The sequence below is a fragment of the Aedes albopictus genome, chromosome 2 (genome assembly GCF_035046485.1).
Source record: "Aedes albopictus strain Foshan chromosome 2, AalbF5, whole genome shotgun sequence".
Taxonomy (NCBI): Eukaryota; Metazoa; Arthropoda; class Insecta; order Diptera; family Culicidae; genus Aedes; species Aedes albopictus.
Window position 1 is genome coordinate 307362682 of NC_085137.1, and position 12062 is coordinate 307374743.

Below are 12062 nucleotides of genomic sequence, written 5' to 3' on the forward strand. Positions count from 1 at the left end.
ACGGCATTTTGAATCAATCATTACATGTGCTCTTTCTTCGAAAAATGCCTCTAAATGACGTTTTTTGCTCTTCAAACATTCAATCATCGTTAGTGCATTTTGGCCTCTAGTCGGAATAAAATCCTCTTCTAACCCACCCGACATTGTCAACGATCATAGGGGCTGTTCATAAACCACGTAGACCAAAATTTGGCAATCTCAGACCCCCCCCTCCCCCCTCGTAGACTTTTGTCCATACAAAAATTTTGAAATTTGTATGGAGCGTAGACTTTGGCCAGACCCCCCCCCTCCCCCCAAAAAGTCTACGTGGTTTATGAACAGCCCCATACCATGTTGAAAACACCAGTTCTCGTCCGATCACTGAAGTTAAGCAACATCGGGCGCGATTAGTACTTAGATGGGTGACCGCTTGGGAACGTCGCGTGTCGTTGGCCTTTTTGCATTTTTTTTATTGCGCCGGAGCTGGATTCGAACCCAGGACGGCATTTTGAATCAATCATTACATGTGCTCTTTCTTTGAAAAATGCCTCTAAATGACGTTTTTTGCCCTTCAAACATTCAATCATCGTAATTGCATTTAGTGCATTTTGGCCTCTAGTCGGAATAAAATCCTCTTCTAACCCACCCGACATTGTCAACGATCATACCATGTTGAAAACACCAGTTCTCGTCCGATCACTGAAGTTAAGCAACATCGGGCGCGATTAGTACTTAGATGGGTGACCGCTTGGGAACGTCGCGTGTCGTTGGCCTTTTTGCATCTTTTTTTTTTTTTATTGCGCCGGGGCTGGATTCGAACTCAGGACGGCATTTTGAATCAATCATTACATGTGCTCTTTCTTCGAAAAATGCCTCTAAATGACGTTTTTGCCCTTCAAACATTCAATCATCGTAATTGCATTTCGTCCATTTTGGCCTCTAGTCGGAATAAAATCCTCTTCTAACCCACCCGACATTGTCAACGATCATACCATGTTGAAAACACCAGTTCTCGTCCGATCACTGAAGTTAAGCAACATCGGGCGCGATTAGTACTTAGATGGGTGACCGCTTGGGAACGTCGCGTGTCGTTGGCCTTTTTGCATTTTTTTTTATTGCGCCGGAGCTGGATTCGAACCCAGGACGGCATTTTGAATCAATCATCACATGTGTTTTTTTTTTCGAAAAATGCCTCTAAATGACGTTTTTTGCCCTTCAAACATTCAATCATCGTAATTGCATTTCGTCCATTTTGGCCGGAGCTGGATTCGAACCCAGGACGGCATTTTGAATCAATCATTACATGTGCTCTTTCTTCGAAAAATGCCTCTAAATGACGTTTTTTGCCCTTCAAACATTCAATCATCGTAATTGCATTTCGTCCATTTTGGCCTCTAGTCGGAATAAAATCCTCTTCTAACCCACCCGACATTGTCAACGATCATACCATGTTGAAAACACCAGTTCTCGTCCGATCACTGAAGTTAAGCAACATCGGGCGCGATTAGTACTTAGATGGGTGACCGCTTGGGAACGTCGCGTGTCGTTGGCCTTTTTGCATTTTTTTTATTGCGCCGGAGCTGGATTCGAACCCAGGACGGCATTTTGAATCAATCATTACATGTGCTCTTTCTTTGAAAAATGCCTCTAAATGACGTTTTTTGCCCTTCAAACATTCAATCATCGTAATTGCATTTAGTGCATTTTGGCCTCTAGTCGGAATAAAATCCTCTTCTAACCCACCCGACATTGTCAACGATCATACCATGTTGAAAACACCAGTTCTCGTCCGATCACTGAAGTTAAGCAACATCGGGCGCGATTAGTACTTAGATGGGTGACCGCTTGGGAACGTCGCGTGTCGTTGGCCTTTTTGCATTTTTTTTATTGCGCCGGGGCTGGATTCGAACCCAGGACGGCATTTTGAATCAATCATTACATGTGCTCTTTCTTCGAAAAATGCCTCTAAATGACGTTTTTTGCTCTTCAAACATTCAATCATCGTTAGTGCATTTTGGCCTCTAGTCGGAATAAAATCCTCTTCTAACCCACCCGACATTGTCAACGATCATACCATGTTGAAAACACCAGTTCTCGTCCGATCACTGAAGTTAAGCAACATCGGGCGCGATTAGTACTTAGATGGGTGACCGCTTGGGAACGTCGCGTGTCGTTGGCCTTTTGCATTTTTTTTTATTGCGCCGTAGCTGGATTCGAACCCAGGACGGCATTTTGAATCAATCATCACATGTGTTTTTTTTTTCGAAAAATGCCTCTAAATGACGTTTTTTGCCCTTCAAACATTCAATCATCGTAATTGCATTTCGTCCATTTTGGCCGGAGCTGGATTCGAACCCAGGACGGCATTTTGAATCAATCATTACATGTGCTCTTTCTTCGAAAAATGCCTCTAAATGACGTTTTTTGCCCTTCAAACATTCAATCATCGTAATTGCATTTCGTCCATTTTGGCCTCTAGTCGGAATAAAATCCTCTTCTAACCCACCCGACATTGTCAACGATCATACCATGTTGAAAACACCAGTTCTCGTCCGATCACTGAAGTTAAGCAACATCGGGCGCGATTAGTACTTAGATGGGTGACCGCTTGGGAACGTCGCGTGTCGTTGGCCTTTTTGCATTTTTTTTATTGCGCCGGAGCTGGATTCGAACCCAGGACGGCATTTTGAATCAATCATTACATGTGCTCTTTCTTTGAAAAATGCCTCTAAATGACGTTTTTTGCCCTTCAAACATTCAATCATCGTAATTGCATTTAGTGCATTTTGGCCTCTAGTCGGAATAAAATCCTCTTCTAACCCACCCGACATTGTCAACGATCATACCATGTTGAAAACACCAGTTCTCGTCCGATCACTGAAGTTAAGCAACATCGGACGCGATTAGTACTTAGATGGGTGACCGCTTGGGAACGTCGCGTGTCGTTGGCCTTTTTGCATTTTTTTTATTGCGCCGGAGCTGGATTCGAACCCAGGACGGCATTTTGAATCAATCATCACATGTGCTCTTTCTTTGAAAAATGCCTCTAAATGACGTTTTTTGCCCTTCAAACATTCAATCATCGTAATTGCATTTCGTCCATTTTGGCCTCTAGTCGGAACAAAATCCTCTTCTCACCCGACATTGTCAACGATCATACCATGTTGAAAACACCAGTTCTCGTCCGATCACTGAAGTTAAGCAACATCGGGCGCGATTAGTACTTAGATGGGTGACCGCTTGGGAACGTCGCGTGTCGTTGGCCTTTTTGCATTTTTTTTATTGCGCCGGAGCTGGATTCGAACCCAGAACGGCATTTTGAATCAATCATCACATGTGCTCTTTCTTCGAAAAATGCCTCTAAATGACGTTTTTTGCCCTTCAAACATGGAATCATCGTAATTGCATTTCGTCCATTTCTGCCTCTAGTCGGAACAAAATCCTCTTCTGACCCACCCGACATTGTCAACGATCATACCATGTTGAAAACACCAGTTCTCGTCCGATCACTGAAGTTAAGCAACATCGGGCGCGATTAGTACTTAGATGGGTGACCGCTTGGGAACGTCGCGTGTCGTTGGCCTTTTTGCATTTTTTTTATTGCGCCGGAGCTGGATTCGAACCCAGGACGGCATTTTGAATCAATCATCACATGTGCTCTTTCTTTGAAAAATGCCTCTAAATGACGTTTTTTGCCCTTCAAACATTCAATCATCGTAATTGCATTTAGTGCATTTTGGCCTCTAGTCGGAATAAAATCCTCTTCTAACCCACCCGACATTGTCAACGATCATACCATGTTGAAAACACCAGTTCTCGTCCGATCACTGAAGTTAAGCAACATCGGACGCGATTAGTACTTAGATGGGTGACCGCTTGGGAACGTCGCGTGTCGTTGGCCTTTTTGCATTTTTTTTATTGCGCCGGGGCTGGATTCGAACCCAGGACGGCATTTTGAATCAATCATTACATGTGCTCTTTCTTCGAAAAATGCCTCTAAATGACGTTTTTTGCTCTTCAAACATTCAATCATCGTTAGTGCATTTTGGCCTCTAGTCGGAATAAAATCCTCTTCTAACCCACCCGACATTGTCAACGATCATACCATGTTGAAAACACCAGTTCTCGTCCGATCACTGAAGTTAAGCAACATCGGGCGCGATTAGTACTTAGATGGGTGACCGCTTGGGAACGTCGCGTGTCGTTGGCCTTTTTGCATTTTTTTTATTGCGCCGGAGCTGGATTCGAACCCAGGACGGCATTTTGAATCAATCATTACATGTGCTCTTTCTTTGAAAAATGCCTCTAAATGACGTTTTTTGCCCTTCAAACATTCAATCATCGTAATTGCATTTAGTGCATTTTGGCCTCTAGTCGGAATAAAATCCTCTTCTAACCCACCCGACATTGTCAACGATCATACCATGTTGAAAACACCAGTTCTCGTCCGATCACTGAAGTTAAGCAACATCGGGCGCGATTAGTACTTAGATGGGTGACCGCTTGGGAACGTCGCGTGTCGTTGGCCTTTTTGCATCTTTTTTTTTTTTTTATTGCGCCGGGGCTGGATTCGAACTCAGGACGGCATTTTGAATCAATCATTACATGTGCTCTTTCTTCGAAAAATGCCTCTAAATGACGTTTTTGCCCTTCAAACATTCAATCATCGTAATTGCATTTCGTCCATTTTGGCCTCTAGTCGGAATAAAATCCTCTTCTAACCCACCCGACATTGTCAACGATCATACCATGTTGAAAACACCAGTTCTCGTCCGATCACTGAAGTTAAGCAACATCGGGCGCGATTAGTACTTAGATGGGTGACCGCTTGGGAACGTCGCGTGTCGTTGGCCTTTTTGCATTTTTTTTTATTGCGCCGGAGCTGGATTCGAACCCAGGACGGCATTTTGAATCAATCATCACATGTGTTTTTTTTTTCGAAAAATGCCTCTAAATGACGTTTTTTGCCCTTCAAACATTCAATCATCGTAATTGCATTTCGTCCATTTTGGCCGGAGCTGGATTCGAACCCAGGACGGCATTTTGAATCAATCATTACATGTGCTCTTTCTTCGAAAAATGCCTCTAAATGACGTTTTTTGCCCTTCAAACATTCAATCATCGTAATTGCATTTCGTCCATTTTGGCCTCTAGTCGGAATAAAATCCTCTTCTAACCCACCCGACATTGTCAACGATCATACCATGTTGAAAACACCAGTTCTCGTCCGATCACTGAAGTTAAGCAACATCGGGCGCGATTAGTACTTAGATGGGTGACCGCTTGGGAACGTCGCGTGTCGTTGGCCTTTTTGCATTTTTTTTATTGCGCCGGAGCTGGATTCGAACCCAGGACGGCATTTTGAATCAATCATTACATGTGCTCTTTCTTTGAAAAATGCCTCTAAATGACGTTTTTTGCCCTTCAAACATTCAATCATCGTAATTGCATTTAGTGCATTTTGGCCTCTAGTCGGAATAAAATCCTCTTCTAACCCACCCGACATTGTCAACGATCATACCATGTTGAAAACACCAGTTCTCGTCCGATCACTGAAGTTAAGCAACATCGGGCGCGATTAGTACTTAGATGGGTGACCGCTTGGGAACGTCGCGTGTCGTTGGCCTTTTTGCATTTTTTTTATTGCGCCGGGGCTGGATTCGAACCCAGGACGGCATTTTGAATCAATCATTACATGTGCTCTTTCTTCGAAAAATGCCTCTAAATGACGTTTTTTGCTCTTCAAACATTCAATCATCGTTAGTGCATTTTGGCCTCTAGTCGGAATAAAATCCTCTTCTAACCCACCCGACATTGTCAACGATCATACCATGTTGAAAACACCAGTTCTCGTCCGATCACTGAAGTTAAGCAACATCGGGCGCGATTAGTACTTAGATGGGTGACCGCTTGGGAACGTCGCGTGTCGTTGGCCTTTTGCATTTTTTTTTATTGCGCCGTAGCTGGATTCGAACCCAGGACGGCATTTTGAATCAATCATCACATGTGTTTTTTTTTTCGAAAAATGCCTCTAAATGACGTTTTTTGCCCTTCAAACATTCAATCATCGTAATTGCATTTCGTCCATTTTGGCCGGAGCTGGATTCGAACCCAGGACGGCATTTTGAATCAATCATTACATGTGCTCTTTCTTCGAAAAATGCCTCTAAATGACGTTTTTTGCCCTTCAAACATTCAATCATCGTAATTGCATTTCGTCCATTTTGGCCTCTAGTCGGAATAAAATCCTCTTCTAACCCACCCGACATTGTCAACGATCATACCATGTTGAAAACACCAGTTCTCGTCCGATCACTGAAGTTAAGCAACATCGGGCGCGATTAGTACTTAGATGGGTGACCGCTTGGGAACGTCGCGTGTCGTTGGCCTTTTTGCATTTTTTTTATTGCGCCGGAGCTGGATTCGAACCCAGGACGGCATTTTGAATCAATCATTACATGTGCTCTTTCTTTGAAAAATGCCTCTAAATGACGTTTTTTGCCCTTCAAACATTCAATCATCGTAATTGCATTTAGTGCATTTTGGCCTCTAGTCGGAATAAAATCCTCTTCTAACCCACCCGACATTGTCAACGATCATACCATGTTGAAAACACCAGTTCTCGTTCGATCACTGAAGTTAAGCAACATCGGGCGCGATTAGTACTTAGATGGGTGACCGCTTGGGAACGTCGCGTGTCGTTGGCCTTTTGCATTTTTTTTTATTGCGCCGGAGCTGGATTCGAACCCAGGACGGCATTTTGAATCAATCATCACATGTGTTTTTTTTTTTTCGAAAAATGCCTCTAAATGACGTTTTTTGCCCTTCAAACATTCAATCATCGTAATTGCATTTCGTCCATTTTGGCCGGAGCTGGATTCGAACCCAGGACGGCATTTTGAATCAATCATTACATGTGCTCTTTCTTCGAAAAATGCCTCTAAATGACGTTTTTTGCCCTTCAAACATTCAATCATCGTAATTGCATTTCGTCCATTTTGGCCTCTAGTCGGAATAAAATCCTCTTCTAACCCACCCGACATTGTCAACGATCATACCATGTTGAAAACACCAGTTCTCGTCCGATCACTGAAGTTAAGCAACATCGGGCGCGATTAGTACTTAGATGGGTGACCGCTTGGGAACGTCGCGTGTCGTTGGCCTTTTTGCATTTTTTTTATTGCGCCGGAGCTGGATTCGAACCCAGGACGGCATTTTGAATCAATCATTACATGTGCTCTTTCTTCGAAAAATGCCTCTAAATGACGTTTTTTGCCCTTCAAACATTCAATCATCGTAATTGCATTTAGTGCATTTTGGCCTCTAGTCGGAATAAAATCCTCTTCTAACCCACCCGACATTGTCAACGATCATACCATGTTGAAAACACCAGTTCTCGTCCGATCACTGAAGTTAAGCAACATCGGGCGCGATTAGTACTTAGATGGGTGACCGCTTGGGAACGTCGCGTGTCGTTGGCCTTTTTGCATTTTTTTTATTGCGCCGGAGCTGGATTCGAACCCAGAACGGCATTTTGAATCAATCATCACATGTGCTCTTTCTTCGAAAAATGCCTCTAAATGACGTTTTTTGCCCTTCAAACATGGAATCATCGTAATTGCATTTCGTCCATTTCTGCCTCTAGTCGGAACAAAATCCTCTTCTGACCCACCCGACATTGTCAACGATCATACCATGTTGAAAACACCAGTTCTCGTCCGATCACTGAAGTTAAGCAACATCGGGCGCGATTAGTACTTAGATGGGTGACCGCTTGGGAACGTCGCGTGTCGTTGGCCTTTTTGCATTTTTTTTATTGCGCCGGAGCTGGATTCGAACCCAGGACGGCATTTTGAATCAATCATCACATGTGCTCTTTCTTTGAAAAATGCCTCTAAATGACGTTTTTTGCCCTTCAAACATTCAATCATCGTAATTGCATTTAGTGCATTTTGGCCTCTAGTCGGAATAAAATCCTCTTCTAACCCACCCGACATTGTCAACGATCATACCATGTTGAAAACACCAGTTCTCGTCCGATCACTGAAGTTAAGCAACATCGGACGCGATTAGTACTTAGATGGGTGACCGCTTGGGAACGTCGCGTGTCGTTGGCCTTTTTGCATTTTTTTTATTGCGCCGGGGCTGGATTCGAACCCAGGACGGCATTATGAATCAATCATTACATGTGCTCTTTCTTCGAAAAATGCCTCTAAATGACGTTTTTTGCTCTTCAAACATTCAATCATCGTTAGTGCATTTTGGCCTCTAGTCGGAATAAAATCCTCTTCTAACCCACCCGACATTGTCAACGATCATACCATGTTGAAAACACCAGTTCTCGTCCGATCACTGAAGTTAAGCAACATCGGGCGCGATTAGTACTTAGATGGGTGACCGCTTGGGAACGTCGCGTGTCGTTGGCCTTTCTGCATTTTTTTTATTGCGCCGGAGCTGGATTCGAACCCAGGACGGCATTTTGAATCAATCATTACATGTGCTCTTTCTTTGAAAAATGCCTCTAAATGACGTTTTTTGCCCTTCAAACATTCAATCATCGTAATTGCATTTAGTGCATTTTGGCCTCTAGTCGGAATAAAATCCTCTTCTAACCCACCCGACATTGTCAACGATCATACCATGTTGAAAACACCAGTTCTCGTCCGATCACTGAAGTTAAGCAACATCGGGCGCGATTAGTACTTAGATGGGTGACCGCTTGGGAACGTCGCGTGTCGTTGGCCTTTTTGCATCTTTTTTTTTTTTTTTATTGCGCCGGGGCTGGATTCGAACTCAGGACGGCATTTTGAATCAATCATTACATGTGCTCTTTCTTCGAAAAATGCCTCTAAATGACGTTTTTGCCCTTCAAACATTCAATCATCGTAATTGCATTTCGTCCATTTTGGCCTCTAGTCGGAACAAAATCCTCTTCTAACCCACCCGACATTGTCAACGATCATACCATGTTGAAAACACCAGTTCTCGTCCGATCACTGAAGTTAAGCAACATCGGACGCGATTAGTACTTAGATGGGTGACCGCTTGGGAACGTCGCGTGTCGTTGGCCTTTTTGCATTTTTTTTATTGCGCCGGGGCTGGATTCGAACCCAGGACGGCATTTTGAATCAATCATTACATGTGCTCTTTCTTCGAAAAATGCCTCTAAATGACGTTTTTGCCCTTCAAACATTCAATCATCGTAATTGCATTTCGTCCATTTTGGCCTCTAGTCGGAACAAAATCCTCTTCTAACCCACCCGACATTGTCAACGATCATACCATGTTGAAAACACCAGTTCTCGTCCGATCACTGAAGTTAAGCAACATCGGACGCGATTAGTACTTAGATGGGTGACCGCTTGGGAACGTCGCGTGTCGTTGGCCTTTTTGCATTTTTTTTTATTGCGCCGGAGCTGGATTCGAACCCAGGACGGCATTTTGAATCAATCATCACATGTGTTTTTTTTTTCGAAAAATGCCTCTAAATGACGTTTTTTGCCCTTCAAACATTCAATCATCGTAATTGCATTTCGTCCATTTTGGCCGGAGCTGGATTCGAACCCAGGACGGCATTTTGAATCAATCATTACATGTGCTCTTTCTTCGAAAAATGCCTCTAAATGACGTTTTTTGCCCTTCAAACATTCAATCATCGTAATTGCATTTCATCCATTTTGGCCTCTAGTCGGAATAAAATCCTCTTCTAACCCACCCGATATTGTCAACGATCATACCATGTTGAAAACACCAGTTCTCGTCCGATCACTGAAGTTAAGCAACATCGGGCGCGATTAGTACTTAGATGGGTGACCGCTTGGGAACGTCGCGTGTCGTTGGCCTTTTTGCATTTTTTTATTGCGCCAGAGCTGGATTCGAACTCAGGACGGCATTTTGAATCAATCATCACATGTGCTCTTTCTTCGAAAAATGCCTCTAAATGACGTTTTTTGCCCTTCAAACATTCAATCATCGTAATTGCATTTCGTCCATTTTGGCCTCTAGTCGGAATAAAATCCTCTTCTAACCCACCCGACATTGTCAACGATCATACCATGTTGAAAACACCAGTTCTCGTCCGATCACTGAAGTTAAGCAACATCGGGCGCGATTAGTACTTAGATGGGTGACCGCTTGGGAACGTCGCGTGTCGTTGGCCTTTTTGCATTTTTTTTATTGCGCCGGAGCTGGATTCGAACCCAGGACGGCATTTTGAATCAATCATTACATGTGCTCTTTCTTCGAAAAATGCCTCTAAATGACGTTTTTTGCCCTTCAAACATTCAATCATCGTAATTGCATTTCGTCCATTTTGGCCTCTAGTCGGAATAAAATCCTCTTCTAACCCACCCGACATTGTCAACGATCATACCATGTTGAAAACACCAGTTCTCGTCCGATCACTGAAGTTAAGCAACATCGGGCGCGATTAGTACTTAGATGGGTGACCGCTTGGGAACGTCGCGTGTCGTTGGCCTTTTTGCATTTTTTTTATTGCGCCGGAGCTGGATTCGAACCCAGGACGGCATTTTGAATCAATCATCACATGTGTTTTTTTTTTCGAAAAATGCCTCTAAATGACGTTTTTTGCCCTTCAAACATTCAATCATCGTAATTGCATTTCGTCCATTTTGGCCGGAGCTGGATTCGAACCCAGGACGGCATTTTGAATCAATCATTACATGTGCTCTTTCTTCGAAAAATGCCTCTAAATGACGTTTTTTGCCCTTCAAACATTCAATCATCGTAATTGCATTTCGTCCATTTTGGCCTCTAGTCGGAATAAAATCCTCTTCTGACCCTCCCGACATTTTCAACGATCATACCATGTTGAAAACACCAGTTCTCGTCCGATCACTGAAGTTAAGCAACATCGGGCGCGATTAGTACTTAGATGGGTGACCGCTTGGGAACGTCGCGTGTCGTTGGCCTTTTTGCATTTTTTTTATTGCGCCGGAGCTGGATTCGAACCCAGGACGGCATTTTGAATCAATCATTACATGTGCTCTTTCTTTGAAAAATGCCTCTAAATGACGTTTTTTGCCCTTCAAACATTCAATCATCGTAATTGCATTTAGTGCATTTTGGCCTCTAGTCGGAATAAAATCCTCTTCTAACCCACCCGACATTGTCAACGATCATACCATGTTGAAAACACCAGTTCTCGTCCGATCACTGAAGTTAAGCAACATCGGGCGCGATTAGTACTTAGATGGGTGACCGCTTGGGAACGTCGCGTGTCGTTGGCCTTTTTGCATTTTTTTATTGCGCCAGAGCTGGATTCGAACTCAGGACGGCATTTTGAATCAATCATCACATGTGCTCTTTCTTCGAAAAATGCCTCTAAATGACGTTTTTTGCCCTTCAAACATTCAATCATCGTAATTGCATTTCGTCCATTTTGGCTTCTAGTCGGAATAAAATCCTCTTCTAACACACCCGACATTGTCAACGATCATACCATGTTGAAAACACCAGTTCTCGTCCGATCACTGAAGTTAAGCAACATCGGGCGCGATTAGTACTTAGATGGGTGACCGCTTGGGAACGTCGCGTGTCGTTGGCCTTTTTGCATTTTTTTTTATTGCGCCGGAGCTGGATTCGAACCCAGGACGGCATTTTGAATCAATCATCACATGTGTTTTTTTTTTCGAAAAATGCCTCTAAATGACGTTTTTTGCCCTTCAAACATTCAATCATCGTAATTGCATTTCGTCCATTTTGGCCGGAGCTGGATTCGAACCCAGGACGGCATTTTGAATCAATCATTACATGTGCTCTTTCTTCGAAAAATGCCTCTAAATGACGTTTTTTGCCCTTCAAACATTCAATCATCGTAATTGCATTTCATCCATTTTGGCCTCTAGTCGGAATAAAATCCTCTTCTAACCCACCCGATATTGTCAACGATCATACCATGTTGAAAACACCAGTTCTCGTCCGATCACTGAAGTTAAGCAACATCGGGCGCGATTAGTACTTAGATGGGTGACCGCTTGGGAACGTCGCGTGTCGTTGGCCTTTTTGCATTTTTTTTTATTGCGCCGGAGCTGAATTCGAACCCTGGACGGCATTTTGAATCA

At 43.4% G+C, this 12062-nt stretch overlaps 33 non-coding genes and 1 pseudogene across 33 annotated transcripts; all 34 read left to right on the forward strand.

The window, feature by feature from the left end:
* Nucleotides 1-315: 315 nt before the first annotated feature.
* On the forward strand, nucleotides 316-434 carry LOC115270826 (5S ribosomal RNA; annotated as a pseudogene).
* A 199-nt stretch (nucleotides 435-633) lies between these two features.
* LOC115270542 (5S ribosomal RNA) lies at nucleotides 634-752 on the forward strand. The gene has a single exon (XR_003899302.1). It is a non-coding gene; the product is annotated as a 5S ribosomal RNA (ribosomal RNA).
* A 205-nt stretch (nucleotides 753-957) lies between these two features.
* LOC115270543 (5S ribosomal RNA) lies at nucleotides 958-1076 on the forward strand. The gene has a single exon (XR_003899303.1). It is a non-coding gene; the product is annotated as a 5S ribosomal RNA (ribosomal RNA).
* Nucleotides 1077-1412: 336 nt separating this feature from the next.
* On the forward strand, nucleotides 1413-1531 carry LOC115270544 (5S ribosomal RNA). Its single transcript, XR_003899304.1, has one exon. It is a non-coding gene; the product is annotated as a 5S ribosomal RNA (ribosomal RNA).
* A 199-nt stretch (nucleotides 1532-1730) lies between these two features.
* On the forward strand, nucleotides 1731-1849 carry LOC115270545 (5S ribosomal RNA). The gene has a single exon (XR_003899305.1). It is a non-coding gene; the product is annotated as a 5S ribosomal RNA (ribosomal RNA).
* Nucleotides 1850-2039: 190 nt separating this feature from the next.
* Nucleotides 2040-2158, forward strand: LOC115270547 (5S ribosomal RNA). The gene has a single exon (XR_003899307.1). It is a non-coding gene; the product is annotated as a 5S ribosomal RNA (ribosomal RNA).
* Nucleotides 2159-2493: 335 nt separating this feature from the next.
* LOC115270548 (5S ribosomal RNA) lies at nucleotides 2494-2612 on the forward strand. The gene has a single exon (XR_003899308.1). It is a non-coding gene; the product is annotated as a 5S ribosomal RNA (ribosomal RNA).
* A 199-nt stretch (nucleotides 2613-2811) lies between these two features.
* Nucleotides 2812-2930, forward strand: LOC115270757 (5S ribosomal RNA). The gene has a single exon (XR_003899516.1). It is a non-coding gene; the product is annotated as a 5S ribosomal RNA (ribosomal RNA).
* Nucleotides 2931-3125: 195 nt separating this feature from the next.
* LOC115270549 (5S ribosomal RNA) lies at nucleotides 3126-3244 on the forward strand. The gene has a single exon (XR_003899309.1). It is a non-coding gene; the product is annotated as a 5S ribosomal RNA (ribosomal RNA).
* Nucleotides 3245-3443: 199 nt separating this feature from the next.
* On the forward strand, nucleotides 3444-3562 carry LOC115270550 (5S ribosomal RNA). The gene has a single exon (XR_003899310.1). It is a non-coding gene; the product is annotated as a 5S ribosomal RNA (ribosomal RNA).
* Nucleotides 3563-3761: 199 nt separating this feature from the next.
* LOC115270759 (5S ribosomal RNA) lies at nucleotides 3762-3880 on the forward strand. Its single transcript, XR_003899518.1, has one exon. It is a non-coding gene; the product is annotated as a 5S ribosomal RNA (ribosomal RNA).
* A 190-nt stretch (nucleotides 3881-4070) lies between these two features.
* Nucleotides 4071-4189, forward strand: LOC115270551 (5S ribosomal RNA). Its single transcript, XR_003899311.1, has one exon. It is a non-coding gene; the product is annotated as a 5S ribosomal RNA (ribosomal RNA).
* A 199-nt stretch (nucleotides 4190-4388) lies between these two features.
* On the forward strand, nucleotides 4389-4507 carry LOC115270552 (5S ribosomal RNA). The gene has a single exon (XR_003899312.1). It is a non-coding gene; the product is annotated as a 5S ribosomal RNA (ribosomal RNA).
* Nucleotides 4508-4713: 206 nt separating this feature from the next.
* On the forward strand, nucleotides 4714-4832 carry LOC115270553 (5S ribosomal RNA). Its single transcript, XR_003899313.1, has one exon. It is a non-coding gene; the product is annotated as a 5S ribosomal RNA (ribosomal RNA).
* A 336-nt stretch (nucleotides 4833-5168) lies between these two features.
* LOC115270554 (5S ribosomal RNA) lies at nucleotides 5169-5287 on the forward strand. Its single transcript, XR_003899314.1, has one exon. It is a non-coding gene; the product is annotated as a 5S ribosomal RNA (ribosomal RNA).
* Nucleotides 5288-5486: 199 nt separating this feature from the next.
* On the forward strand, nucleotides 5487-5605 carry LOC115270555 (5S ribosomal RNA). Its single transcript, XR_003899315.1, has one exon. It is a non-coding gene; the product is annotated as a 5S ribosomal RNA (ribosomal RNA).
* Nucleotides 5606-5795: 190 nt separating this feature from the next.
* Nucleotides 5796-5914, forward strand: LOC115270556 (5S ribosomal RNA). Its single transcript, XR_003899316.1, has one exon. It is a non-coding gene; the product is annotated as a 5S ribosomal RNA (ribosomal RNA).
* Nucleotides 5915-6249: 335 nt separating this feature from the next.
* On the forward strand, nucleotides 6250-6368 carry LOC115270558 (5S ribosomal RNA). The gene has a single exon (XR_003899318.1). It is a non-coding gene; the product is annotated as a 5S ribosomal RNA (ribosomal RNA).
* Nucleotides 6369-6567: 199 nt separating this feature from the next.
* On the forward strand, nucleotides 6568-6686 carry LOC115270750 (5S ribosomal RNA). The gene has a single exon (XR_003899510.1). It is a non-coding gene; the product is annotated as a 5S ribosomal RNA (ribosomal RNA).
* Nucleotides 6687-7023: 337 nt separating this feature from the next.
* Nucleotides 7024-7142, forward strand: LOC115270559 (5S ribosomal RNA). The gene has a single exon (XR_003899319.1). It is a non-coding gene; the product is annotated as a 5S ribosomal RNA (ribosomal RNA).
* A 199-nt stretch (nucleotides 7143-7341) lies between these two features.
* LOC115270560 (5S ribosomal RNA) lies at nucleotides 7342-7460 on the forward strand. Its single transcript, XR_003899320.1, has one exon. It is a non-coding gene; the product is annotated as a 5S ribosomal RNA (ribosomal RNA).
* A 199-nt stretch (nucleotides 7461-7659) lies between these two features.
* On the forward strand, nucleotides 7660-7778 carry LOC115270561 (5S ribosomal RNA). The gene has a single exon (XR_003899321.1). It is a non-coding gene; the product is annotated as a 5S ribosomal RNA (ribosomal RNA).
* A 199-nt stretch (nucleotides 7779-7977) lies between these two features.
* LOC115270760 (5S ribosomal RNA) lies at nucleotides 7978-8096 on the forward strand. Its single transcript, XR_003899519.1, has one exon. It is a non-coding gene; the product is annotated as a 5S ribosomal RNA (ribosomal RNA).
* Nucleotides 8097-8286: 190 nt separating this feature from the next.
* Nucleotides 8287-8405, forward strand: LOC115270562 (5S ribosomal RNA). Its single transcript, XR_003899322.1, has one exon. It is a non-coding gene; the product is annotated as a 5S ribosomal RNA (ribosomal RNA).
* A 199-nt stretch (nucleotides 8406-8604) lies between these two features.
* On the forward strand, nucleotides 8605-8723 carry LOC115270563 (5S ribosomal RNA). Its single transcript, XR_003899323.1, has one exon. It is a non-coding gene; the product is annotated as a 5S ribosomal RNA (ribosomal RNA).
* Nucleotides 8724-8930: 207 nt separating this feature from the next.
* LOC115270761 (5S ribosomal RNA) lies at nucleotides 8931-9049 on the forward strand. Its single transcript, XR_003899520.1, has one exon. It is a non-coding gene; the product is annotated as a 5S ribosomal RNA (ribosomal RNA).
* A 198-nt stretch (nucleotides 9050-9247) lies between these two features.
* Nucleotides 9248-9366, forward strand: LOC115270762 (5S ribosomal RNA). Its single transcript, XR_003899521.1, has one exon. It is a non-coding gene; the product is annotated as a 5S ribosomal RNA (ribosomal RNA).
* Nucleotides 9367-9702: 336 nt separating this feature from the next.
* Nucleotides 9703-9821, forward strand: LOC115270564 (5S ribosomal RNA). Its single transcript, XR_003899324.1, has one exon. It is a non-coding gene; the product is annotated as a 5S ribosomal RNA (ribosomal RNA).
* A 198-nt stretch (nucleotides 9822-10019) lies between these two features.
* Nucleotides 10020-10138, forward strand: LOC115270565 (5S ribosomal RNA). The gene has a single exon (XR_003899325.1). It is a non-coding gene; the product is annotated as a 5S ribosomal RNA (ribosomal RNA).
* Nucleotides 10139-10337: 199 nt separating this feature from the next.
* On the forward strand, nucleotides 10338-10456 carry LOC115270566 (5S ribosomal RNA). The gene has a single exon (XR_003899326.1). It is a non-coding gene; the product is annotated as a 5S ribosomal RNA (ribosomal RNA).
* A 335-nt stretch (nucleotides 10457-10791) lies between these two features.
* LOC115270775 (5S ribosomal RNA) lies at nucleotides 10792-10910 on the forward strand. Its single transcript, XR_003899534.1, has one exon. It is a non-coding gene; the product is annotated as a 5S ribosomal RNA (ribosomal RNA).
* A 199-nt stretch (nucleotides 10911-11109) lies between these two features.
* Nucleotides 11110-11228, forward strand: LOC115270567 (5S ribosomal RNA). The gene has a single exon (XR_003899327.1). It is a non-coding gene; the product is annotated as a 5S ribosomal RNA (ribosomal RNA).
* A 198-nt stretch (nucleotides 11229-11426) lies between these two features.
* On the forward strand, nucleotides 11427-11545 carry LOC115270569 (5S ribosomal RNA). The gene has a single exon (XR_003899329.1). It is a non-coding gene; the product is annotated as a 5S ribosomal RNA (ribosomal RNA).
* A 336-nt stretch (nucleotides 11546-11881) lies between these two features.
* On the forward strand, nucleotides 11882-12000 carry LOC115270570 (5S ribosomal RNA). The gene has a single exon (XR_003899330.1). It is a non-coding gene; the product is annotated as a 5S ribosomal RNA (ribosomal RNA).
* Nucleotides 12001-12062: the final 62 nt, after the last annotated feature.